This window comes from Rattus rattus, chromosome 1 (assembly GCF_011064425.1).
Source record: "Rattus rattus isolate New Zealand chromosome 1, Rrattus_CSIRO_v1, whole genome shotgun sequence".
NCBI lineage: Eukaryota > Metazoa > Chordata > Mammalia > Rodentia > Muridae > Rattus > Rattus rattus.
In genome coordinates, this window is record NC_046154.1 from 232,156,213 (window position 1) to 232,183,485 (window position 27,273).

Consider the following 27,273-nt stretch of genomic DNA (forward strand, 5'->3'; position numbering starts at 1 on the left):
CCACAGAGGGGGCCTCCTAAGCTATCCTTTGACATAAAGACTAGGGTTTCTAGGATGATCATATGGTCCCGAAGAACCTCTAGAAATTACACACCTCATTGTTGAGGAGCTTAAAAAACTTGGGCCAGCCACGTTGCTCCTTAATAACTCCATTATTGCGTGATTAAAAACAAGGTGCCTGGCAAATCAGTAAAACCCTCTGGAAGCTTTTCCTAGCCCGTTCCAGCAACAGTTTAATGTATGGCAACCTCAGGGTACCTTCACATCTTCTTGCGGAACTGCCCGTGGATCCAGGCTAGGATGTAGCCCGAGAGAAGGTGCTGGGGATAGGTGGAAATCCTGAAATCAATGGGAGCATCAACAAGCCACTTCTGTCAGGCTACCTTGGTGTCTTCCCTTTCTCTGGCCGTTCCCCCACCTTCTTAGTAAGGCCTGCCAGTCTAGCTGATTTCTCTATTGAAACAGGGTAGTTCTGTCCTGTCCTTTGTCTTGATTTTTGTGCTGTAAATACTGTAGCTGGCCCTGAGCTTCTCTCTTGATCTTGATCCATGATATGAATTTACAACGTTGCAACTTCTTCCCACGTTAGAGCAAACAATAGTCTCCATTCCATTCAACAATATATTCAGAGCATCCTGTGGCTGCCATGATAGATACCAAAAGACAATGGAAGGAGACAGACGGTGCGGTTCCCAACAGTGCTCAGCTGGGCTGAGGGCAGAGACAGTACTTTCATTACTAAACAGTATGGCACGTGATGTAATGGGGATGTGCACTGTAGTGTGGGTACTCCCCGGAGGCAACCCAGACTGGGCATCCTAAGGGGTTAAGGAAAGAGGGGACACTGACTCTAGGGTAGCTTTTAGGAGAGCCAAAAAATTAGATAAAGAAAAGAGTTGTTCAAGCAGAAAGAGCAACATGGGCCAAGGTCCAGAGACGGCAAAGGGATAGTACACGTGAGGACCAGAAGAGGATCGTCATAGCCAGGAAGTGCTGTGGGCTCCATTAATGATTAAAAGAAGCAAACTGAAAGCAAGGCTGTCTTTTCTGAGAGGCCGAAGCTACTCTGAACCAGCCGCGTTGGCTGAATTGAACATGAGAATACGAGTACCTCAGCTCGGCCTACGGTGATGCTCACTCATCCCCACAGCTGGGGGAGAGGGAGCCTCGGGGCAGCTGTCCCCCAGGAGAGCTGGGGCCACCTGTTGGCATCCCTTCCTCAAAGGCATACACCATCTGGGTAGGCTGTGGTTGCCTCGTTCCCTGAGGCCTGAAGGAAACAGCTGCAAAGATCAGGGGATGAATCCATCCTTGGGGAAGGAGAAGGAAAGACAGGTGAAGGTCTCCGGAGGAGCAGCAGGCTTGCCTGAGATGCCCATGTTCTCACCTCTGGCAGAGGCAACTCTGTATACTTTTATAATCCTCAGACAGCAAGAAGCTCACTCACGTCCCTCCATCCCTCAGCTCAGCTGGATCTTGGGTTCCCACTCTTGCCGCTGCCCATGTGTTCTCTGTACTCTGACAGGCAGAAATGTCCCCATTGCTGTTGGCCACTGCCCTCCCTCCGCCTTCTACCCAAGGGTGAGGGGAATGCCCAGGGGGTTAGAAGTTGACTGTTGAATTAACATCAGATCACTCAGAAATGCAGGAAACTACCTGTATCCCCATTTTCTGTTTATGAGGAAGTGTCACGACTGTGAGCTGCAGATATTCCTCAGCTAGATACTGGCGCTGTTCAGCATCTGCTGGTATCACATATTCATGATGGCCTCCTGACAGTTCAGGGAGCCATGTTATAGAGGATGGGCCTATAAGCCACTCGGGCAGAGCATCTGAAAATCAGCTCAAGTCCTAATCAGAAGCACCCCTCGAAGATGTCCCCCGACTTACAGGGTGGGAAAAAGGTCTTCATAAACTATGGATCTCTTGAAATCCATGATTACTGCCTAACTTGTGTATTGGGGCGGGGGAGAGGGTTCCATTGATTAAACTGATGGTTGAGAGTCCCTGTAAAAGTCTGAGCGCAGCAGTGACGCATACCAGTAATCCCAGCACCGGGAAGGCAGAGACAGAAGAATCTAGAGCTCACTGGCCAACCAGTTTAGCCAAACTTACAAGCTCTGGGTTCATGAGAGATCCTATTTCAAAACCTTCGGTGCAGAATGACTAAAGAAGAAACCAAATGTCAACCTCTGACTTACACACACACACACACACACACACACACGCACACACACATGTACACACACACATGCACACACACACAAGACATATCTAGGAAATTGCAGTTATCTGCAATGGAAACATATATCATAATCACTAAAATAATTGATGGTTTAAACTTTATAAAGGTGTTGTATGAAACCCAAGATGGGGAACGGTAGAGAGCCGTGAGACAGGCAACTCCTAGGGGCTAAAGGATTAGATTTTCCCCTGTGGGACTGAGTAGCTCCCCCAATCAACCCCTGAGCATTAACACCTGCAAGCACCATGGCCGTGAATTCCCCACACCAAGCTCTCCTCAGCCTTAAGGTTAGGCACAACCATCAGCAACCTTCCCAGCCCTTAAGTAATGTTGTATTGATTCAGGCTTAGGGTTTGCATAATTTTTATTTATCTCATTGATAGACATTGCCTAGAGAGAGGTTGAAAAAAATATACCTTTTCCCCCCTAAAACTGAGTCAACCTACTTAGGCAAGATATTCTTAAGCTTATGTCTGAATGTATGATCAGATGAACTATCTTATTGCTGCTGCTGCTGCTACTGATGATGATGGTGGTGGTGGTGGTGATGATGTTGATGATGACGGTCCTGGTGGTGTGGTAGTAGTGGTGATGATAATGATGGTAATGATGGTGTGATAATGATGATGATGGTGTTAATAATGGTGGTGATGATGATAGTGATAATGTTAATGGTGACAAGCTTCCATTTATTGGCAAATACAATATGCTTAGCATTCTCTGAAACAGATCCAGAAAGTCCTTTAAACCTCCCCACCATCTAGGGAGGCAGGCACAGCTTTTCCTCCATCTCATAGAGCACAAAAGCTGGAACCACCTTTCGTCAATCCCTGGGTCCAGCACCTGCTTCAATGGTAGCACCATTGCCTTGCCCAAACCAACAAACAGAATGCAGGTATAACATGCTCAGGAGTGAAAGCTAAGGTAACATTCTGTATTAATTGCTTTCTTGTTACTGTGAGGATATACATGGCAGACACAACTTAGGAAAGAGAAATTCATTATTGGTTCACAGGAAAAGCATGGGAACAGGATCACCTCCATCCCCAGCAGTGACTCCGTTACAGTGTGGCCCAGAAAGCAGAAAAACAGCTCAGGATCACGGCAGATATATCCTTCAGGGCCTGCCCCCAGTGGCTTACCGCCACCAGTCAGTCCCTAACTCTCAAACACTCAACAGCCTTTGATAGAATGACCTAAGACGGGGAATGGGCCTCAAAACACAAACCATAGCACGTTGCTCAGCAAAAGCCAGAGAGCGCTCACTTCACGCCAGGCACTATGAAAGTGCTTGGCTTTGCCAAAAAGCCGAGACGCAGCCCTACCTGGATCTCAGCCTGAAAAGGTAAGGCATATGCATAAAGCAGAAATCCGTCTGGATTGTTCTTTTTAAAGACTTTTTAATTTTTTTTATTTTAAATGATGTATTCAGAGAAGGTGAGGGTTATGCACACGGGACAAAGGAGGCCAGAAGAGGGTGTTAGATCCATTGCAGCTGAAGTTACAGGCAATTATGAGCTGCCCATCTTGGATTTTGGGAACCAGACTTGGGTCCTCTGCAGGAACATTATGTATTCTTAATCACGCAGCCATGTTCCAGCCCCCACCATCTGGACCGTTTCATGAGAGCTATGCACACAGAAATTGGAGGAGCCCTGAGGGAGAAAGGTGGCTTTTCTGGTTTAAAAAAAAAAAAAACCCACGTGCATAAGCTTTCTTCTCATTCAGACAAAGGAGACTCAGAAACCAGAAGCAACTCACAGGATTCGCTCAGCCGGTGTCTAAATTTGGCTCAGGATCTCCAGTCACTATCTTCCCGGCCTCCAGATTTCTGGCAGTTTCCAACTCTTGATGATTAGCGATGGCTCAGGGAAGGTGTGAAACTTGTGAAATGTCAAATAGTAATACTAATAATTGTCATGGTTCAGCTTCCTTAAAATACTTAAGCTGCTTAATTGTTGTGTGCTGGCCACAACTTAAAGTCCAGAATGAATATGAATAGATATGTACACATATATATCATATATGCATATATACCCCTCACTCACTGTTCAGGTTAGGTGTCTATATATATAGATGGATGAATGAATGAGTATAAATGAGTGAATGAATGAATTAATGAATGAATGAATATACGCTAACCATCAGTTTTCTTGCCTCTTCCCCACTAGACCCTTGAAGTCAAGGGCCCCACCTCACAATCAGTCCCTGGTTCCTGGTGCACAGTTAGAGGAGATACTCAGTCTGAGTGTCTCTGCCCATCAACTAGTAATGCAGGCTGGACAGCTTTGAAAGAGAAGAGGCTGATTTGGGTTACATTTCTGGAAGTGCATGGTTGAGTGACCATCTGGTGATGGCCTTCTTGCTGGTAGAATCCCAAAACAGTACAGAGGCAGGCAGGAAGCATGGAATGTGTGGGTGGGTGGGAAAGAAGGGGGAAGGGAGGGATCGTGGAGAGAGAGAGAGAGAGAGAGAGAGAGAGAGAGAGAGTGTGTGTGTGCATGTGTGTGTGTGTGTATGACATGGAGGAGAGAGAGGGAGGGATCATGGAGCATGTGTTGTATATGTATCTGTGTATGTATGTGTGTGTGTGTGTGTGTGTGTGTGTGTGCGTGTGTGTGTGTGTGTAAAAGAGAGAGGCAGAGAGTGAGGGGGCAGAGAGAAGGGGAGATCATGGAGCGTGGTGGGAGGGGCATGGAATCTGTGCATGTGTGTGTGTGTGTGTATGTGTGTGTGTCTGTGTGTCTGTGTGTCTGTGTGTCTCTGTGTGTTTCCTGATATCTCTCTATCTTATGTTTTAATTATAATTACTAAAAACATGTTATTTGTACAGATTTATGGTTTCTTTATGACATCTCTGGACATGCTTTAGTTACACCCCCACTTTCACTCCCATGCCTCCTTCTTACTCCCTACTAGTCACTCTTCTGCCCCTAATAAGACGATGACTCAGACTATGATGGACATAGGCAACAGAATGGTGTTGGGGGATCTTGGAGGTTGCACTGTGGATAGAAAGGAGCAGCATCTTCTAGAGATCTGTTGTCCTGTGGAAGTGCCTAGACCCATCGTGAACAACCAGGGATTATATACTACAAATACGTTAATAGGGCAGATTTCATATTAAATTACCTTACCACCAGGAAAAAATAAACAGGGAGGAAACATTTTGGCGGGGGCCAAATATGTTTTTTATTGGGTTGGCTGACACTACCGTGAACATGTGTACATCCAAAGTCACCAAAGAGTATACATTGTTATGCGAGGTTTTGAGTACCAGCACAGTGGGGGAGGCTTACTGTTAGAATGCAATGTTAGGATCTAGCCTCTACGCGGTCATGATACCTGCAGCAGCTTCTCTTGCTTTCACGAGAGCGACAGGCATCCTGCTGAGACGTGGTCTCTGGGCCCCTAAATAATAGACAATCCAGTGCCAGGGGAGTCAAGGACATCAAAGCAACACATCCTGCTCTCCCCACCCCCATGCTCCTGCCTGGGAACCGGAGAGCATGGCTGCAGGCTCCTGCAATGAAACCCATCCCTACCCTCAAAGCTCTAAGAAGAGACTCCCTCCCCTGCCACATGGGCTCTGGTTGTCTTCAGAGCCCTGGCCACACCATCTGTCTCTGTCATTGGGGCCTGAGCTATCCTCAGAATCTCTTCTGTACTGCTGCCTTGCTGTCTGTCTGTCCATGGCTACTAAAAACCTCTTCTAATACAAACCTTTATTCCCCCGGTAATCTATCTCTGTATCATCTTGAACCCACCCCCATCCAAGACCTAGTGATGAACTACAGAGGAACCACAGTTAAACCGAAGCAGGTTTCTTCCCTACAGCAAGGAGGACCCATGATAATGGGATAAAATGGTTAGCAGAGAGCCAGCCCTGGGTGAGTAAGCAGTACACTTGCTTAGCCTACCCACATAAAAAAATTTCTAGGTGGAAGACCAAAGCCAGGCTCCTGGGCTCCGTGCCGCCAGAATCAGGATTGTGGCACATCAGTGTGATGCCCCACTGCAAATCAGACACACATTCTACTTTCTGAACCCTGGGCATGTTGCAGACAAGGCTCCCTTTCTGCTCCCTCATTGGTGAAAGAGTCCCAGCCTACATAGCTGCATGGCCCTAAGATGTTTAACCTTTGGAGTCTAAGAGCTGTAACTGCCAGATTCAGATAAGGGCACAGTGGCTGTACATCCCCTCTCACCCCACAAGGAAAGCGTCTTACCTCAACAAATGTGATGAGAGAGGGTTGCAGCTGGCTTGGATGACAACCACCACGTGGACCTCCCAAAGCATCCACTTGGAACTCCACGTTGTTCGGAGGAAGCTGGACCGAGTTCAGTGAGGACCTTGAGAGGAAACAGTACCAGACCCAGGAAGCTTGCTATCAACAGCTGCTCAGCTCCTCCTTGGAACAGGATGGAAAGACCAATGGATGTCTGCAAGTCAGCAGCCACAGAGGGCAAGGGATTTACTTACCTTCAGCCCCACCGTGTCACCCGCAGCCGGTTATCACTGAAGTAGAGGAGCGGGGTAGTTTGGGAGACGGACAGAATATAAGAATATGTTATTGAAAGATATTCACCATGTCTCTCAGGTAGTGCAGTTTTTCTCTCCCAAGTCCTCAGGTGCCCGGGAGAAAGTCCTACGGGTGGAAAAAAGAAAAACAAACAAAAGAAGGGCTGTCACATGATTCTGGGTTTCGTTTCTTTTTCTTTTTCTTTTATGTTTTGCCAACATATAGAGTACTAGGGAAGCAGATTATTTGCCAAAGAATTAGTATTTTCAACATGACAAATTATCCTCAAAGCAGATGTGGAAGGTGGTTTATATTGAGGTTGGATTTCCTTGAGGTAAAGTTTTTCCAATGGAGACCAGGAGAAAGTGTGCCTGGTGGCTTTGCAGTTTCCTCCAAACCTCTGGGGGTGAGGTGACCCACGGGGGCATCCAGCCAAGCCATAGGACTCCCTAGGGAGGTAGTGAGGGCCACACAGACACAGCACAGTGATAGATTATAAAGAAAATGACCAAGTCTCCAGCGTGGACTTTGTCATTCCCCGTACAGCAGCTGCCTCTGTAACAGCTCTGCACTAGCTCCCCTTTTCCACTCACTAACAAATGCCTGTGGAGTAGCCCATGTGTGCACTGCAGGGAGATGGCTGGGGTCAGCACCGAGCACTATTGGTCCCACAAATGGCCTGACTGCCTCACACCAACATACAATCAACCAGACAACTGAACGCAGTATGTGAGGACCACACTGGAAGGTATCTTGGCTGTGTGACTGGGGGACAACTCCGTGAGTGATGAGGTCAGGAAATGGAAGCCCAGTGAGCTGGTAAAATGGAGGAGAAAAGGCAGAGAGACTTGCCCAGTTAAGTCCAATCTCCTTCCTGCTGGGCCTGGGGCTTCATGGAGACTGGACCATGTTCCCAGGGCAGCAGGTGAAGGAAACAGAGTGTGGTTCAAGAATTCCCCTTGATAACATGGAAGCAGGACCGTGCCCAATGTGCCAAGGCCTCTGATCTGCAGCCTGATGCTGGCATATGCTGGCGGAAGAATGACCGTTCCAGATGGCATACGGGATGGCGGGATCAGAACTAGCTCTGTCTACCCTGCTTCATTCAGTGTGCACACAGTAGGACTGTGAGAAACACAGGCCAGGGTTCAACCACTCTCACTTTACCCCTAGCGGGACCTTGCACTGGAAAGGAAGTAAAACTAGCCTACGGGCGCTTGCTGGCCAGCTGTCCTTTAGGTTTGGACCATGAGCATCTGAAACCAGTCGACAGGGGTCCCATTTCCCTGTCTCGGATGACTCTGTCAGTTCCCACAGCCTGAGCCCTCCCATGGCCACATACTCTGGGAACATCAGAGGAGAATTAGAGTCCAATTTGAAGAACACTTTCAGGGTCTGAGCCATGCACATGTAGTTGTGATAACTGAAGAAAGAGGAAAGGGTGGGGGAGGTGGAGCAGTGGACCATGCCGGGAAACTTGGTAAGTCTGAGGGAGTTGGAAGCCCTGGAACCTCATACCAGAGGATGGTAGCTTTGCCTGCTTCTGACCAGTCCCTGTCACATGATCACACTCCCTACATAGGAATGTGGCCTATGGCCACCCCGATCAGAACAGAGTTCTCCGTACTAATATCTAGAGGCCCGGAGGGTTTAGCCAATAAGCTTCCCTCCTCAGACATTCCTTCCTGAAAACGGTATTAAAGCTCTGATCCACCCTGAGGAGGTGGTATGCACCCATTTTCCACGATGAACAGTCAGTAAACGTTCTGGATAAGAACTGACTTTTCTTTCATCAAGAACCACCATAGGGAGCTTGGAAGAAGCCTTCACCTACACAGCCACCATCTAAGTCTCCCACAGAAGGCCCCTCCGTGCTCCCAGACAATTAATTACCTCTGAGCTAAGGACAGCCGCTGATGAGCTAAGATAGAGACCCCTATCCTCCATCCCCAGTCTCCTTGTTCTTAGCCCACAGGCCTCCTAGTTCCCCTGACCCAGCGGTGTCTGTGTGTCCAGGAGCTTGGGAATCCCTGGCCCCGGGCTCCTCATCATAGGCTGCATTTCCCACACCCTGAGCAGTGTATCTGCGCTTTCCTCCAGCCCATCACCTGATAGCAGGCATGAAGTAAATGTAGTCTAGCACTCCTCTGCCCGGCTGAGTTCCAATACCCAGCAGAGGGGCGGAATGCCGGACCACCAGAGGGGCATTGTCTTCCTTTTTCTGGGTCGGACTTTACGCCTGTCAATCAACCCTAAGGACTTGCTCAACATTTTATCGTCATTGTCATCATCGTCATTATACCCATTTTAAAAATCTATATAAGGAGGGCTGCTAAGATGGTTCAGTTAGTAAAGGTGATTGTCAAGCCTGAGTTTGATCCCTGGAGCAGAAAAAAAAGAAACGACTCCCACAGCTGTCCTGTGACCGCTACATCATGTGTACGCATGCGCACACAGACACAGACCTTGCCAGCCTACACCTATGTCTCAAAAGTTATACCTAAATCAGGAAAAGCAGGCAGTATCTCTTGAGACCCTGTAGGTCAGACTTTTCATGAATATAGCAGAATACCTGACAAGGAGTGACTTAATTGGAATTTTAGCTTACAGTTCAGCGTGGTTCGCGCCATGGTGACTTGGGGCTGTATTTCTGGGTCTGGGATGTGACAAAACATGACAGCAGTGGGAAGGAACGTGTGACTGACAGAAAGCAGAAAGAACCGGAAGCAGCCAGGGATAGCATACCCGGAAGAACCCTCCCCAAGTGTCCTGCTTCTTCCCCTTGGGCTCCGCCTCCCAAAGTATCCTTTGCTTCCCAAAATAACCCAACAGCGTGGGACCAAGCGTTTCAACAGAGATAGGCCGTGGGGGGCATTTAAGATTCAAGCATAGCCCCAACTTGAAGGGCTTCTGTCCCTCCTTCAAACCCCATGAAGGCTTTGGAAGGAGTTCCCAACCCGTAGGAGGCCTGTGAAGAAACCTTCCACCCCCAAGAAATGGCAGTCCTCTTTCTGACATCCCTTTGGTTTGTGTCATCCCTCTAGGGCACCTGGTCTGAACCTCAGCACTGACAAAGGAGATGCTCTGTCTTTGAAGAAAGAAGAAAGCCCTGCCCCGGACGGCTGTGGGCCACCTCACCAGCACTCTGAGTGGTAGTGCTTCAGCAGTGCCTGGAGGCCACAGGAACTCCGGAGCTCTCAATATCCCCCCCGAGAGGCTGGGTGGGAATTGTTCATAGTGCCAAAGTCCTACTACTGCGTTTTCAATGGGTCCCTGTACATAGCCTTTGCCTTCGCCCCAGCCCCGCCTCTTGCTATACTGGAACTGATTTATACAATGTGGGAATTTTGTTACCTTTTTAATCGAGGGCCACTTCCTTTTCCAGCGCTTCTGTGGTAAGGCGTTTGCATTTTTTTTTTTTTTAAATTCCCAGGAAGGAGGGCTAACCACATTGCTTTTCTTTTCTCTTTCTTCCTTTCACTTTATTAACGAGGGGGAGGGAGCGTTAGCATAAGTACCACTGTATCTACTGGATTTTAGGTAGGAAGAATTTCTTCTTTAAGATAGTTTGACATTTGGGAGATGTCTTGGTCGGAAGGGCCAAGGTCGGTCCTCTGGCTCAAAGTGAAATGGGCTCACAAATAACTTTCTGCATCAAACCCTTCCCAGTTCCCCAGCTGCCTTTTGGGGACCTTGCCTCAGCCCCACACCAAGAGGTGGGGCTGGCTTCTCAACTGCTTTGGATAATTGGGGAACAGGTGGCTGCCCTCTTTACAAATCTTCTTAAAATACCAGCAAAAAGGGCTCCCACCACAGATGATGCCATCATTACTCTTGGGAAATTCAGAGTGGTCTTCCTGGCTAGACGGTACCAAGATAAACATCTCTGCTTTTCTCTTCTCTTCTCACCGCCTTTTCTTGGTGTGGCGTTTGACAAGATTTCAGCTCAAAGCCTCACTATGGATTGATTTTGTTGCTGTTGTTGTTATTGTTCGTGTGGTGTGTGTGTGTGTGTGTGTGTGTGTGTGTGTGTGTGTGTGTGTGTGTGTGTGTGTGTGCTGGGCCAATTTTAGATACCTGAGTGCACTTTTTTTTTTTTTAGTTAGTCCTAGCTTTTAAAGAAAGAAAGCCAAGAGATATATCTCGTGTAAATGTCAAGTCATGGATTCTGTTTGCTGTCCTGTCCCCTCCCCCACTCCCCAGACCCTTGACCCCACTTGAGTACACTGCACAAATTAAACGCTAGGGAGTTTGAATAAAGGCAGTTTTTCTAACTCGTCACTCATTTGTTGTAACTCAATAAAGCAAAGACTAAACGTTTTTATAACCTTCCCTCTGCTCCTTGTTCTTCATTGTCGTCTGGCTCCTGAGCCTCGGCCTGTAGTCCTGACTTGGCCACTCACCATTGCCACACCTTTTTAAGGTTTATCACTGTAAGTGCATGAATGTGTGTGTGAGGAGGAGTCCTATCCCTAAGAAGAAAGGGGAGTGGCTATCGTGGTCAGACAATCAAGGTCACCTCCCGTCCTGGTTACATGAGCTACTGCAATCTACTTTGCATCTGGTTGAATCTGAGAATCATGAACAATGTCATCCTGAACTTAGAATTTATTCAAGACTCTCCATCGTCAAAGCCGACTCTTACCCATGATGTCTAATGTCTGTCCTGTCTAGATCGGTCTCTGTCCCATACACCCTTGTGGTTGCCGTCATTTCTGAGGCCTCTCCCAAGACATCAATGCCCATGGGTTGGTAAAGGGTAGGAATAAATAACTCTGGAGTTGATCTCAAGGAACAGTGCCTGCTTCCTTGCACACAAACAACCACAGACATGGTGGAAGCCTATGTGCTATGGTTGGTTGGCACAGAACCTTGGATTGGACAGTGAGCACACATTCCACCAGAGTTCCTGTGTGGAAGAATCACATCCAAGAAGACAAGCAGAGCACAGACTCATCCGAAGGCAACTACTGACTTCTTCCCCTACTTCAGAATCCAGTGTGCTGACTTCGGGAGCGTGGTGTGCCAGACTTACTTAGCAGCACCGTGTGTCATGTACCCTGGCTGCCAGGTCAGGCCTGCAGAATGCATGTGGTGACAAGTCAAGCTCCGTGAGGCCAAAGGCTTAGGGGCCTGATTAGAGGGAAGGCTCTTGAGAAAGGAAACTGGAAGGGGCATTAAAGAGTCAGACCTAAGCAGGGTCCCCTGAGTGTCTGCCCAGCCAGATAAGGGGACAGGCAGCCTAGAACAGGGACTGCAGGCGTCCAGCAACAAGGAAGGGCACAGGTGAGCTTCCACCTTCCACCACGAGCGAGCGAGACTGGCCTCCATGCATGCTGCTTCCTCCTGAGTTCCAGGGGCGTAAAGAGATGAAGGTGAGGTGGCTAAGGGCACCTCTGGAGGTTAAATCACCTGAAGCCAAGTCTCCCTCCTGCGACTGTCTGAGTTGCTTTTCTATTGCTGTGATGAAGCACCATGACCAAAGGAACTTAGAACAGCATTCAGAGAGGGGGAGGGGGAGAGAACAAGGGGGGAGGAAGGGAGGGGAGACGGAGGGAGGGAAGGAGAGGTGGGAGGGAAGGAGAGAGGGGGAGGGAGGGCACAAGGAAGAAGGAAGGGAGGGGAAGGGAGGAGGGGGAGGGAGGGGGAAGAGGAAGGGGGAGGGAGGGAGGCGGAGGAAGACTTAGCCCTGGGTGGCATAGTCTGGTCACTGCACTGCCTTTTCTCTGTGTCACCAGCACCTGGCCCCTCATCACCCCATGCTGTCCTGCCCTTCCCATTAATGAGTATCTTCAGCACAGCTCCACCGGTGGCTGCACTTCCTTCACGCTATTTACCACCCTTGCAGTTAGGCTTGCCTTTCGGAAACAATTTAAAGGAATCCTTCAAGCAAGTCCCTGGGAGCCATCCTCCAATGCCTAATGTAGAAACCAGGGGAAGAGTCCAGGTGATAGTCAGGAATGGAAAACGGGGAAGACGGTTGTGTCCTTTTAACCACCTATTAAAATGTGTCAGGCTGTGCTTCTCCAGCAGGAAAGGCTGAAGGGTGGCGGACCTAGGAGAGAGAGTCTGTGGGACAGGCAGGGCTCCTGCAGGGGTGGAGGAGAGCAGCAGGTAGTGGCCAGCTGCTGTTTCTATCTATTGTGGACCCTTTGTACCCCTAGCACTTCCTTCGAGGGATTTCCTCTTGAGTGGCTGGTCTTCTGTTGAGGGTGGGAGCAGGGGGCAGCTCGTCATGGGGATTCACCCTCTCCCTCCGCCAGGTGCACACTCTAGTGCGCCTAGACAGATACAAGGCCACACAAACCCCAATCTGGACCAGTCAGGTTCTGGAAAAAGGACTGCTTCTTCCAGTGTGTCAATGGTGAGTGTGATAATATTCGCCAGGAGCCAGGTTCTGTGGCTTTTTATTTCTATAGGACACATAAACAAATATCTACACACCCAAGCTAGGGCACCAACAACAGACCCAAATAAATGGTCCCTCCAAGTTTAGATGAGCTTGACTGAAAAAGGTATTGATGAACCAATACCTTTAGTAGGCATTGCTTATAAGAGTGTGGGTACTCAGGTGTATGTGTGACCTAGCATCTATCACCTAGCCTGGGTGATGACTCACAAGAGCTGAGTCACTTCAGCCCTCTGTGCAACTTGCTGAGGGCCATTGCTCACAGTTTACTCAACGTCCTGAGCCTCGTAAGATGCCTGAGATTCATAAACATCTTCCTCCCTCCTCCCTCCTCCCTCCACCTTCCCCCTCCTCCCTCCCTCTTCTCTCTAGGAGAGAACACTTCAAGGCAGAGGAGACAGCCATACAACAAGCCTCCCAAGGTCAGAGGTCTTGCCAGGAGAGGAACCCAATGAATAAGTAAAAACTCCACATGGTACAAAAAGGCAGGAAGGGAGTGGCATCGGGAAGGGGTGGAGGTGATGCTAAATGGTGACCGGGACATCATTTGAGTCCCTGAGGTCTGCAGTTCCTAAGACCGTCCATCTCCCCGTCCCTCCACTCTACATTAAAGCAGCACATTTCCCCTTTTGACCTGAGCTAAACAAAGTCGTGAAAATTGGATTTCTGATGCTAAATCGGAGTACGAGAGAAAAGGCAAGGAGAATAAAATGCATGTGAACAGACACATGGGGTTAGTGGCTCCAGAACTGGGTGGTGCAGGGCTATGCTGCCTACATTCAAAGGTGGTCCCTAGATCTCCAGCAGCAGCAACTGGGCAGGGTGCCCAGGTGACCAGCATGTTCATTAGAGGTGAAGAAGCCACACTGAAGATACTAGAGAGCTCCTGCCCACGGCCTCCAGCACTGGTGGGTGAGGGGGAAATCCAGTCACCTATCACCCTGTCTTCAGAGTGTAGACCAATGGCCTGGAGAGAAGAGCAGCAGAAAGAAGGAAAGCTATCGAGTGTGGTCCAGCAGACATGCGCACACTTATCTGTCTAGCACACTTGCACTGCCACAGCCCCCTGGGAACACAGCTCTCAGTGGCCTGACAATCCAATCTGGATGGAGTCAGGAGTGTGTCAGCTCCCCATGTAAAACACCGTGGCTCTCGCAATGGTGGGAAGGGTCAGTACAAATGAATGAAAAGTATTTGAGCACATTCTAGAAGGTCTTCGAGTCAGATACCCCACAGAGTGGACGTTTCTTTTGAAAAACTTAAACGGGGAGAATAAGGTTTCTCTCAATCGTTCTAAACCCTTCACCAAAACAGGAGCCTCAAGTGTAAGACTTTGTTAGGACCCTTGCAGGAGAGGCAGAGCTTACACTAGGTAACCGGGGGAGGGGGGCTGTGCTACTGTTCAAGCTACTATTACAAAGGTGTGGGTAGGGTTTAGAAAAACAACCAAGGATGGAGAGAGCTTGACTGAAAAAGGCAAGGAAGGGGCCAGTAGTGGACAGACTACAGAGTAGGCTCCCTGAAAGGAAATACCATGTAAGCCATGATGACTCAGCGCATAGAGGAAGGGAATAAACATTCTCAGATCACCCTCTGCTCCTCTGCTGCTGTCTCCAAACAGCCATCCCCAAGCTGAAGCCCCAGTCCCAGCACAAAAGAGAGCCTCTGTTGATCGGATCCTTCCGATGCTCCAGGAAACAGATCGGTCCACAGAACGGACTCAGGGTGACAACCACACACCAACCTCACGTTCTGCCACATCCCACAGTTACAACGAACAATGATTAATCAACGTGACCTTTATCTGTCAGCTCCGTAATAATCAAGGTAGTGCTCCATCATGGTTCTGACTTCACGGTGTGAGACGAAACATGCGGTGGGCGCCACTGGCCACGTAGCTAACAGCTACTGCTGCTCTCTTTGTTTGGAATTTGTGTGTCTGTGTGTGCATGTATGTGCGGATGGGCTTGCCCCCCCCGTGTGTGTGTGTGTGTGTGTGTGTGTGTGTGTGTGTGTGTGTGTGTGTACGCGCGTGTGTTAGGGTTACACATGCTCACACATGCGCAGGTAAGAGGCTACACCACATGTTTTCCTCTATCACCTTCTACCGTATGTTTTGAGACTGGAACTGACTATTTCAGCTGGACCAGCTGCCGAGTAGGCCCCCCAGACCTTGCTTGTTTTGCATTCCCACCCCACCCCTCTTCTTGCCAACCAAACAGACATATCTCTCAGTAGGTGAGGAACTTGACTTCCCATCCTCCCTTGCAGCTAAGATGGCTACTAAGACATGGACAGAAGACCACTGTATAGTGGTCATTCTCCTTCCTCTCTTCCTGCCTTGTACAAGTTGGTGATCATGAGACTGGGGCCCTGGTCAGCTGATTGACCCATGCCACAGGTGCCTGCTTTCAAACTTCTTCATCTGTGAGAAACGTAAATCATTGTTTGTTTAATTAACCTTGTATTGGAGTATTCTGATATTGGCAACCAAATGCACTCATAGCCAGCATGAAACGTGAATACCGTCCCTGCAGGACACAGAAATCTCTTCCTTCAGATGCTGATCCATTCATCCCTGCACTAACGCCAAGGTGGAGGATGAGTTAGACGTACGGAGTTTGTTTCCTAGTCAAGGAAACTCGGTCTGAGTTCGAGGGACTAGTCAGCATTTGTCAAGTGACTAAATCAAAGGAAGACACAGGAAGCAGAGGCGAAAGGCATATTTAGGATTTTTAAGGAGTAAAAAAATCTAACAGACAGTGAACTGCAACCAAGAAAGAAGCCAACAATTTTGAACAAGCACTTGTGACAAGCAGGTTTCCCTAACTCTTTGATGTGCAAGTCACCCTGACTCCAGCCCGGTGATGGCACGGGGACCACCGCTCAGCTGGTAGTGAGCTTATGTAGCACACAAAGTCCCGGGCTCGAGCCCTGCACTTCATGCAACCAATCTGCACACTTGCTATCCTAAGACTCTCTTCTTGGGAGGCCAACAGAAGTTCAAGGTCATTTGATGCTACATAGGAAATCTGAAGACAGCCTGGCCTCCACGAGAGCCTGGTTCAAAAAAAAAAAAAAAAAAAAAAAAACAAAGTCAGACATGATGATTTGGAAAGAAACTGGAAAACAAATGTGCTTTGGGATTTCCCCATATGAGTAAAAGATCATATGGGAAGTGGATGGAGAGCAGGCATGGTGTGCCTGCAGCCTTTACCTTGCGATCACTTCCCTTGGCTGAATTTATGTCACAAGCTCTAGAATCGAGCAACTTAGTCCAAATCTATTTCCTGGCTTCTTACATGGTCCTTGGCTGGGGCTGTTGGGTTAATGGTCCCTAGGCTGATCTAACATTTCCCCTTGAAATGCCCACACCTTTCCCCCAATTCTTGCCCAAATTTCATCCATTCCTAGAAACCCAATCTAAATGCCACCAGAACAAATAAAGGTACACAGGACAGGATGAGGAAACTGGATGACACACATCCAAACTGGCTCTCAGGATGCCCTGTTCATTTGAATTCCTGGGCAATCACCAGCACCAGCCCCTAATTATAATCATGTGAGCATTGTCTTGCGTCTCTGTCTCTTGGGAGGCTCCTGTAGGTTTCCATCTCTCAGTATTGCTGCTTTCCTTTAATAGCACACCCCCTGCTCGCTCACGGTCTTCTAGAGCCTGTTCTAATTATCACATACAATGCTGGCGTGGACTCTTCTGTCCATGGTTAGTCAGACGCCTCAGACCTAGCCAGTAACAGCGCATCTCTCACCTCAGTGAATAGTCTAAGAGAGTATGTGTGACGCAAACTGGGTCAGTCATTGTTAAGATTTATAGTCATTGAAGGAGGAACAGCTTCAGGGATCAGGGTATGAAGAAAGTAGGCAGCGAAGAACACACATGAAAAGTATTTAAGATGTCTTGCCCTGGGCTAAACATGGAAACCTGTTTAATGTCTCTTGGGAAGACAAGAAAAAATAAATCCCCTTTTGGTCTTGTTTTACTTGCTTAGCCTATGCTGCCAGGATGGGCCATGTGATTACATTTTCAAAAGAGTTCCAAGAACAAGTCCCAGCAAATGAGAAATGAAACTCAAGTCCAACTGGACCCAGACCTAGCACATGCCTTGCTACCCATTTTCATAGATTCTATGGCTCTCCACATTCGCTCAAACTGCCTTCCGCCTTGTAGGAACCCTTATGAGGCCTAGAAGAGATACAAACATGACTAAAACATTGAACAGGATGAGTTTGTCACAGGGCTTGCTACAACAAAGCCCACCCACCTGCCCCGAGGAGTCAGAGGTCCTGGATTTACCACTGACCCGGGTTGTGACCCTGGGAAAGTCGGTCATTCTTCTTCCTTCAGCCTCTGCCTTCTCTTTTGAAACCTAAGAGTTGGGGTTGGGGATTTAGCTCAGTGGTAGAGCGCTTGCCTAGCAAGCACAAGGCCCTGGGTTTGGTCCCCAGCTCTGAAAAGAAAAAAGAAAAGAAAAGAAAAAAAAAGAAACCTAAGAGTTTAGACCTTTTAACTGTCATTCCAACTATGAGACTTGAGGGTTCCAGGAGCCTGCACTATCACCATGAAAAGAGGCTCCAAATACCAAGATTCTACACCTCTCCAACCAAAGCTTTTGCTGAAGTTTCACAGGACAGTAGAGAGTGGAGTGTACTTCTGCGTGATGGCTCTTAAGCTCCCCTGGAGGGCTCAGGAGAAGCTTGTGTCTGTAGTACCAGGAAGTGTTCATGAACCAATCACACAGGGTCTTTATTCACAAGCTCCAGCTTGGGTTTAGCACACTGACGACCCACAGGACAGTTCCAGTGGCGAAAAAATTCGAACACTCATCTGGAAAAGGTTATAAAGAAAATGGCAAGCAAGGGGTGAGTGTTTCTACCCCGGCAAGCATCTAATTGGAGGGGGGTGGGCGCTACTTTGGCCTTTAACATAATTGGCTGGGGCTGGGAGCCAAACCATAAACTTAACTTCTGCTTTCCTCTTGATTGGTGGTTGCTAGGCAGGGGTGGACTCATAACCCGTGGGGTGCAGATCTGTTGAGGAAATAACCTGGAGTCTGGTGCTAGACTCAGGTCCTGTTTGGGGCGGGTAACCTAGAGACCCTAGTCTTGTTGGGGGATAACCTGGAAACTGGTGCTAGTTACCGGCCTGTTAGTTTTCTTGCGTTCAACCCTAGGTCAGGTTCTCTAAGATGGAGTCTAAACCCAAAAGATTTGGTCTCTCATGTTCACAGCGTGGAATTAAAGAAGAGCAGACAGTAGGGTAGAAGAGTGGAAAGTGGATTGTGGAGGAATATTTATCTAAACCCAGAACATGGCATTAGGCATCTGTCCTCTGCCAAGCTACAGTCACAGTGGCGCCTGTTAAAAACAACGGATGACCTTTGTTTGAGTTCACTTAACCAGCTGCTCTACAAAGACAACTGCCCTGGTCTATGTCTGGATGCAACCTCTATGCAGGGAAAGTGGGTGAACCTTCCAGACAGCATCCCCGGAACCTAGGTAAAGGGTGAGCTGGCCTTAGCAGAATTGCATTCTCCCTACGGGATTCCCCCCGCAATCCATGTGTGCTCCAAGGGATGTTTTGCAGGGTGCCTCCCACTCCCTTGTGTGGCAGAGTGGCTGCATATTGTGTAAGAATGGCCAGGGCTCTGGGAAGGAGGATGTCCATGGAACATTCGAATTTCGATCCTCCACATTGGGAAATTGCATAATTTTCCACATTAAAGAACTAAAGCCTGAACTTCAGAGTTCTTCAAGACTGGATTCAGGAACCTTCCCAAAGCCACACATTTAATGAGTGTCAGAGCCAAGACTTCAAGCCAGGTTTCTCTGAAACCAGAAGTCGGGCTTTATCAACAACAGGCCAGTCTCTCACGAAGTGGTCGTCACAGCTGGGAACCGAGGGCCACACTGAAAGCAACACACTGGACACACACATTCAAACAAGCTGGCCCATGGTGGACGTGTTCCAAACACTGTGTCCCCCAGCACACGCTCCCAGGCCAGGCACTCCCTAAGAGGGTCTGACAACCACATCCGTGGACATGGAAATGGGCTATCTGGCTGGGATAGAACTTTCAAAGAACTATGAAGAGGACTAAAAGTGGACTTTAAACAACTAGAGTGTGAAGAGTTTTAATAAGCATCACTTCCTAAAGATTCAATCATCACAAAGACGAGAAGACTACGGGAATTTCAAATCTACCTCATGACCCACAAAACTCTACTTCATGTAATTGTTCGTTCCTTCTGAGTCCTCACACAGAGTTCTCTTTCTTTCCTACTTATGTGTAGGAAGTTGCCTAGTGGTGGGATGCCTGACCTTCCTCTCTGGCTGCATGAACGCATGCTACTTTATAATTATTCATCTGAGGGCCTATTTTCATTCACTAGCCTGTGTGGTCCCTGAGGATCCCTGATCTGACTTTGCCCATCTTTACATCCTGATCTCCAACCTAAAACATCACAAGGTTACTAGTAAATAATGAGGAAGGAAGAAAAGGAGGGAGGGAGGGGGAGGGGAGGAAAAGAGAGGAGGGAGGGAGGCGAGGAACAGAGGAGGGAGGGAGGGGAGGAAGGGAGGGGAGGAAAAGAGAGGAAGGAGGGAGGGGAGGGAGGGAGAGAGGGAAGGAGGGAGGCGTAAGGGACAGAGGGATTAACTAGGAGACAAAACAAAGATCTGTACAACTCATGTAAAGTTAGCCCACCAAGAATAGAACATAAACTTTAGGTTTTAATTACGAAGCAACAAGGTGGGATGCTTGGTCTTGTCTGGCATAAGCAGGTTGATTTTAATAGACATTTGAAGGCAAATAGAAAAATATGAAGGTAGAGGACATTGGGAAACTATCATTAATCATTCATTATGTATTGATGGAGTTGCATAAGAAAATGTACTCTTTGTTACTACTGCATAGTGAAGGAACAGAATGCAATCATATGTAACATACACATAATTTAAATACTTGAAACGTTTAAAAAATACAGGATAGTAAATGACCCTCCTTCCTCCCTTCAGGAGGACATCACTATACAACAAGCCTTGATTTATTCAGCCAATCCTTCCTAATAGACCTACACGTTTTTTCCAGTTTCTTTGCTGCCATAATCTTTGTTCACTCTTGCTCTCTCCTGTATCTGATTATTTCCTTAGCATGAATGTGGACAAAGCTTTGGCTTTGGAGATCAACGCCAACAGAGCTTGACTGAGCGACAGCCTGTGTTATGAAGCCTGCTGTCCTTCCTTCCTTCCTCACACACTTTCCCTGAACAGGAAAAAAGCTCCCGAGGCAGCTGCTTCCTGCCTGATTGAGCTGACCCTGCCAAGCGTGAAAGCCGTGTTTCTACTAACCACACCCCCATTATTACCCGACGGGTGATTTGACACCATGGGTACACGCTGACATCTTATAGACATAAAACTGGAGCTTATAGACTACTGTCCTGTCCAATAATGGAAGGGTTTAGATGCCACTTCTGCCTAAAGAAAGGGAAGGGCATGGGCCTGGAGCTGTTGCAAGCCATCAGAACGCTGGGTAACCAGCAGTTGCAGCCAGGCACTTGGTACACTTCTGGGAGCCAGGTGGGTCACAGTCAGTGACTGGGCAGGTCAGTTCGCCTCTCAACCATGGTTTCCTCAGGCGTGGAGTAGGAAGCTAATATCCACCTCATGAAATTGTGACTTAGATGCCAATATGAGGCATTTGTAGTATTGGGTTTTCAAGACTCTCAAAAAATACATGGCTATAATCTCAGTACCTGGAAAGTGGATGCAGGAAGATAAGAAGTTCAAGGCAAGCCTGGTACCAAGTTAAAAGCCAGTCTGAGTACACGAGATCCTATCTGTAAGTCAAGAATCCCAAGAAGAACCCTCCTCATAGATTATACTATACCAAAGGGACTTTGGAGGCAGACATAGGTAGAGCTTTAAGGATATGGAAGAGGTGTCAGAAGATAGAGATTAGCAATAGAAAGAGCCATTATCACCATCAAAGCTAAAGGAACAGAGAGAACGGTTCAGAACCCAGCAAGAGAGACACAGAGAAAGGTCACACAGCTAGAATCATAGCTGTTGCTACTGCCAGCCACAAAGCAGACAAGAGCCAACAGCATATCGCCTGGGGAAGATGGGATACAGGAGAGAAGGAGAGGGGTCATATGGATATATGAAGAAGCAATAAAGAAACCTACTTTACAGGCTAATTTACAGTCATTTCTAAAAGGGTTCGGATAACGCTCAGGGTGAAGTAGTAGCACACATGCTTCGGATGTAACCAACGGCTCTCTAATTGGACGTAACACCCACTCAAACAAGAGGGAAACCACACCTGGTACTGGAAACCTAGCTAATTACTCAGCTCCAGAGGAGTCAACAGTTCTTGGAAGATACTCCACAACCACTAATTTACTAAGACAGCCTAATCCCTAACAGCAGTTTAAACATTTGTCCTCACAGCCAACAATGATAAGGGGAGACTTCGCCCCTCGTCAAGGGAACTTCTCTTTACAACAGATGGAGACCATTACAGAAAACCACAGCCAATCAAAAGGCAAGGTTGCTGAGCCCGGTCCCCCAGGGATGTCTATAAAACACTCCTGCACCAAAGACTCAAGAAACGTTGTGGGAGAAGGGATGGCGAGAATGTAAGAGACAGACGGTCCAGGAGCTTGCTGTGAGGTTGTGTCTCCTGGTAACATCAAAAACTATACTCCCCACCATGACTGCCAACATGAACTGAACAAGGAAGACACCAACAGACATGCCAAAGTGGATGGGGGAAGTCTACACACTGACTTTCTCCCTGTGGCTTCTCTTTCTTATACTCCTCCAGCCCCATGATCTTTTTTTTTTTTTTTTTTTTTTTTTGGTTCTTTTTTCGGAGCTGGGGACCGAACCCAGGACCTTGCGCTTCCTAGGCAAGCGCTCTACCACTGAGCTAAATCCCCAACCCCTTAGCCCCATGATCTTAAAAGGAAAAATAATTAGACGTATTTTGTGTGTATGAGTGTTTGCCTGCACCATGTGCGTGCTTAATGCCTAGAGAGGTCAAAAGGCATCAGATGCCCAGGAACTGTAGTTGCAGATAGCTGTGTAGGCGCTGAGAACTGAACCTGGGTCCTCTGCATGAGCGGTAAGTGCCATCCCTCCAGCCCACTCAGCCATCCACCCCACACCCAAGATACTCTCAAATAAATATTTTTCACAGCTATTCATCCAAGTTGTCTTTTGGTAGACACAAAGAACCTTGACGTTGCTAAGCCATGGAAGGCTAGCGGCTCCTTATGAAATCTGCCCAACCTAAACTACAATGATAACTAGTGAGAAACAACCCTTCCTCCACATCCAAACCACGAGCTGAAGTTCAAGTGGAGGCTTGGAGGGAAAGAACGGGTCTTTGTTGATGTCATTACTGATCTATTCATTTAATCTCCTCCTGCTGAAGATTGTAGCTGTATTTCTTAACAGGTATTCAGCACTGCTTTATATTCTGCGATTGCCAAATAAAGCAGCACAAAATTGTCTTTGAGCATTCATCTTGCTATTCTTTAACCAACCCCCCGCCACATCTCCATTCACATCAATAACAAGCCCATACCTCTTGCAACTGATGACAAAAATCACCTTTCAGGCCAAGAATGTGATTAGCTATTTTTATAACTGTCACCTGTAGATTCGAACGCCATGGAAGGGGAACAATCACTCCTTCTGATTTCCTATTGCCATTTATACAGATGTCTGTCTTTGTGTCCATCCCCTGGCTACACCAGACAGAGCTCCTCAGGAGAAAGGGGAGCTCTCCTTTATAACCCCTGTGCCTCTATGCACTGTGTGGCATGTAGCCACACATTCAATATATGTTTGTAATCCAAGTGAATGACAGATGGATGGATGGATGGATGGATGGATGGATAGGTTGAATAAATAGGTTATGTTCATGAGTAGATTCATGAATAAATGAATGAGTAAGTAAATCAGAAAACACACAGATATTTGTGCGGAGCAACAGAGAAGCAGGTGTTAAGGAGCAGTTAAGTGGATATTGCGTAAATGGATAAATAGATGGTTGGATGACCGGCAGACGCTGATCATCAGAAAATGAAGGTATGGTGTTGTGGTTTGAATGTGAAACATCCTCCATAGGCTCATGTGCTTGAAAACATGGTCCCCAGATAGAAAGGCTATGGAAGGTTTAGAAGCTAAAGCCTTGCTGGAAGAAGTGAGTCACCGAGAGCAGGACTTCAGATCCATTCTCTGGCTCCTGACTACAGGCACAGCGTGACTACCGTGCCTTTCTCACCATGGTGAATCACAACCCTTCAAATAGGAAGCCCAAATGAGTCCTCTCTCCCTGAAGGTATTTCTTGTCAGGCTATTTGGCAAACAACCAGAACAGTAACTAATACAGATGGCTAAATGATTGAAAAGAAATTCACCTTTCTTATAGATTCAGGATAAAGCATATCCTATCTACCTCTCACGATAATGTCACATAAGAAAGAGGATACAATTCTAAATGCTCAGTGTGTGTGTGGGGGGGTGGCCAATCTAGTGTCCAAGACCATGGTTCTAGCCCCATTTTTCACCTAATAGTTGGATATGGTTTGAACAAATTCCCAGAGACAGTAATGCTGTAGCCAGTGTTCTGCAAACCGGTAGCCACTGGGATAAGGTGCTTTGTATACAACCGTGCTTGCTCTCAAGCGATGAAGGATAGCATAAGTAGCTGTCATCTGGTCGGTGTCCACAGGTGAGATCATACTGTCTCCCATGCTAAGCCTCACGATTCCAAACCCCAGCCTTCTGGTTTCAGCATTCCCCACTCCCTAGACTGGAGGCAGTCTCCAATCCCACAAACCACTTTCCCCTTCCCACAATTCCATTCCCTGCCCTCTCCTCGGTGCCTGTGGGAAATGGGAGATTCCCAGGGAGGCCCCCAGAAGTGCAGCTGGCAAAGCCTTGCTGCTGAGTCACTTTCTGAAGCACTCTTGCTTTCCTTTCGGTTTTTTTTTCCTTGTGGAAACCTGAAAGATACATCCACAGTGCAAAACTATTCAGTCAATATTTACTTATTGAAGATGTACTTTGTGACAAGCACTGTAATTTCTGGGTAAACTCAACTGAATGGAAGACTGGCCCCTTCCTACCACCAATGGGAGGGAAGCCTCAACAGTCTGTGCCTTGGCGAATCGTAGGCCACCCCAGGACTTTGTCCAGTCCCTCCCTGCCCATTCAGAACCTGGCACACGACCAGCGCATTGGTACCATTCCCGGCTGTTGAACTTCACCTTGGTGTGATACAGGGAGGCAGACATGTTAATCAATGACTGAAGCTGGACCCGAGACAGAACCGCAGAAGGAGCTGAGAACTCAGTGTGAGACTGGCGGTCACAGGGATATTCCCAGAGAAGCGGATGCCAGCCAGCCAGAAGCCAGAGACAAAAAGCGAAGAAGAAAAGATGGGAGGGGTCAGAGTCAGACACAAGTGAAACGATGCTTTCTCTTCAGGCTTTCTCTGCTATTTAACATCAGCCTGCCCCTCCCTGGGCAGAACAAGGGGTTTTAACTCCTCCTAGGTAAACAGCTTCCAAGGAATCCCAAAGATTGGTTTGTGGGTTTGGGGGGGGGGTTGGTTATTTTGTCTCCTAAAAAAAAGATCTATCTGAAGGCACGTGGAGAATTACGGCAGGCACCTGCTAGCCTGTCAAGCCCGTAAGTGTGAGGACTTCGGACTGTGACAGGTGTCAGGACCAGAAGGCAAGCAGAGACGGGAGGGATGGCCAGAGCAGCCTCCATGCCTGCAACCTCTCTGTCTGCTGCCAAGTGCAGGGCTGGGGCAGCACACACTCGTCCCAGGGGAAGCTTCTCCTCTAATCTCATGTTAACATTGGACAAAGGCACAGAGCCTTACGTGCCTTGGATTTAAGAGCAGGTGGCATGGCCGCTCTTGGCACCAGATGCCTATAAATCAGCCTGGAGCTGGGCTCCAGGCCAGCCACCTCCCTCCTGGGGCAGAGAATGCGCCCTCCACACTGATAGGGACAAATCCACTACCTGGCAGCCCAGCTCAGTCTCAGTCCTCTCTCTCTCTCTCTCTCTCTCTCTCTCTCTCTCTCTCTCTCTCTCTCTCTCTCTCTGTCTCCTGCTTTGTACTCACCTAGAGTTGCCTCAAGTCCCCCACGGCAAGATCCCTTCCTTGTTTCCCTACTCTTACCTAGATAACTCATTCTCTCTCAAATCCCAGCCTACAGATCCAGCTTTTAGAAATTTCCATTATTCTACTTTACCACCAAGTCTGGATGCGCTCTCTTCTTTGAGTGGCCTTGCCCTCCTCTACATCACTAGAAATGTCTCTGTCACGTGGGATCATAATAGCCTCCATACAGTCCCCATCTCTACTAAACGATGTCTTTTGTCTGTATCCCCAGCACCCAACACCACAGACCTAAAGAGCATGCCCAGTCAAATGAACACGCATGAGCCACTGCGATGATCCAAAGCTTCCCTGTGGGAGTCTAAAAATGCCCTCTGCACGGAAAACCCAAAGGTGTTCACAAATACCTGTCTACCTGACTTCCTCATGGCTCTTAAGGTAGATGTTAATCTATGTGGAAACTGAGGCCCAGAGAGACATGTGAGCGCTCACACAATCACTGCTCGCAGCACTCCAGTGACAGATGAGTGAGTCATTCTAGTGACCGGCAGGACTGCCTGGTCTTCCCTCTCTGTATGGAGTAGAAAGCTCAGTTCTCCTAGCCCTTACAGATACAGCTATGGAAACCTCCACCCCACGGCTTCCAGGTGCCTGTGTGTTCAGTACCTGTCCATCAATCAGCAGGGACAGTATGGCCAGGAAGATGACGTCTAATGCCTTCTGCCTCTTGATCCTATCTGACCCTGTTTACTTGCTGTTCACCCTCTTGCTTACCTTTGTTTACAAAATAAAAAAATCTATAGGAATCTAGGAAAGTTGGAGAAAGACAGTTTCTCAGTCTTTAGGGTAGAGGAACAAATATCAAAAGGCAAAGTTTCTAACCTGGGACAAATGGCTGAGGCCTATTTAACATATCAAAACTGACCTGGCCTCCATCTTCTCGAAGCATCCCTCAGTCCCTGTTGCAGGATAAGGAGGGCATACTCCACCCTCTACCCTTATCTCTCCAGCCCAGGTACTAGGCTATCCTTCCCCCAGAGGCTCTTCTGTATATAATGTAGACATTTTGGTTTTCCACTGTGTGTGCCTTTGGCCTCCTGGCTGCTGCACCTGGTTCCCCTTTCTCCCCACCCGCCTTTTCCTCCCCCTCTCCCCACATGGCCCAGCTCAGCCTCATCATGTCTACTCTGGATTCTCTCCAGTGTCCCTGCCTCTGCCCTTTTATCTATAATAAATGTTCCCTTCCACCATATCCAGGAGCAGTCAAGTCCTTTCCTTCTGATTTCTTTTCCTCATTCACGTGGGTATGGAGCTAGATGCCAACAGACATCTATTACGCCATTAGGACCATGGGAGAATAAAGTGGTCGGCCCAAAAGGTCTTTGTTAGAATAAATACAGTTAAGTAGTGTTGCCTCTGCCATGTTTTATAGCTGTTGTACCTTTTTACACCCTCTTACATTTGAGGAAGCCCTGCCTTCTGTCTCCAAGCAGAAGCCATGTTCTTTGTCCACCTTTCGTGACGCTCAGAGCAAGCACTGACTCCACACAGCAGGAGCTATTGGAATAGAAGCACCCGCCATGTTGGGAAGACGGCAGAGCTGGCTGAGCTCTTATTGAAGGAGGCCTTGATACTGGGGTGGTGTGATGGCTTATGTTAGGTGGCCTCTCGACAAGCCTAGGAACTTCAGCTTAAGAACTGTGTTCATCAGAGTGGCTTGGAGCATGCCTGTGGGACACTTCATGTGTGACATGTCTGGAGGAGGGCCCTTACCATCGTGTAGGTGACATCCCCAGGCAGGTAGGGCTGGGCAGTACAAAGTGTACACATTTTGAGCGCTGGCAGCTTCCTCATTCAGCCAGTTCTGTAGCAGAGTTGGTATTATTCCTAGGAATAATACAGCCTGACTTTCCAGCTTTCCCAATA

General features: G+C 48.0%; 1 protein-coding gene and 1 long non-coding RNA gene across 2 annotated transcripts in view; one reads left to right on the forward strand and one right to left on the reverse strand.

Annotated features, from left to right (window-relative positions):
* Zhx2 (zinc fingers and homeoboxes 2) overlaps window positions 1-11,100 on the forward strand; it is a 146,178-nt gene extending 135,078 nt beyond the window's left edge. Inside the window, exon 4 of the mRNA XM_032915599.1 lies at window positions 9,813-11,100. The gene's annotated coding sequence lies outside the window, so the exon portion shown is untranslated. The remainder of the gene's footprint in view (window positions 1-9,812) is intronic.
* LOC116911647 lies at window positions 5,418-6,598 on the reverse strand. Its single transcript, XR_004389332.1, has 2 exons — window positions 6,475-6,598; window positions 5,418-5,656 (listed from the first exon to the last, which is right to left on the reverse strand). It is a non-coding gene; the product is annotated as an uncharacterized LOC116911647 (long non-coding RNA).
* Window positions 11,101-27,273: the final 16,173 nt, after the last annotated feature.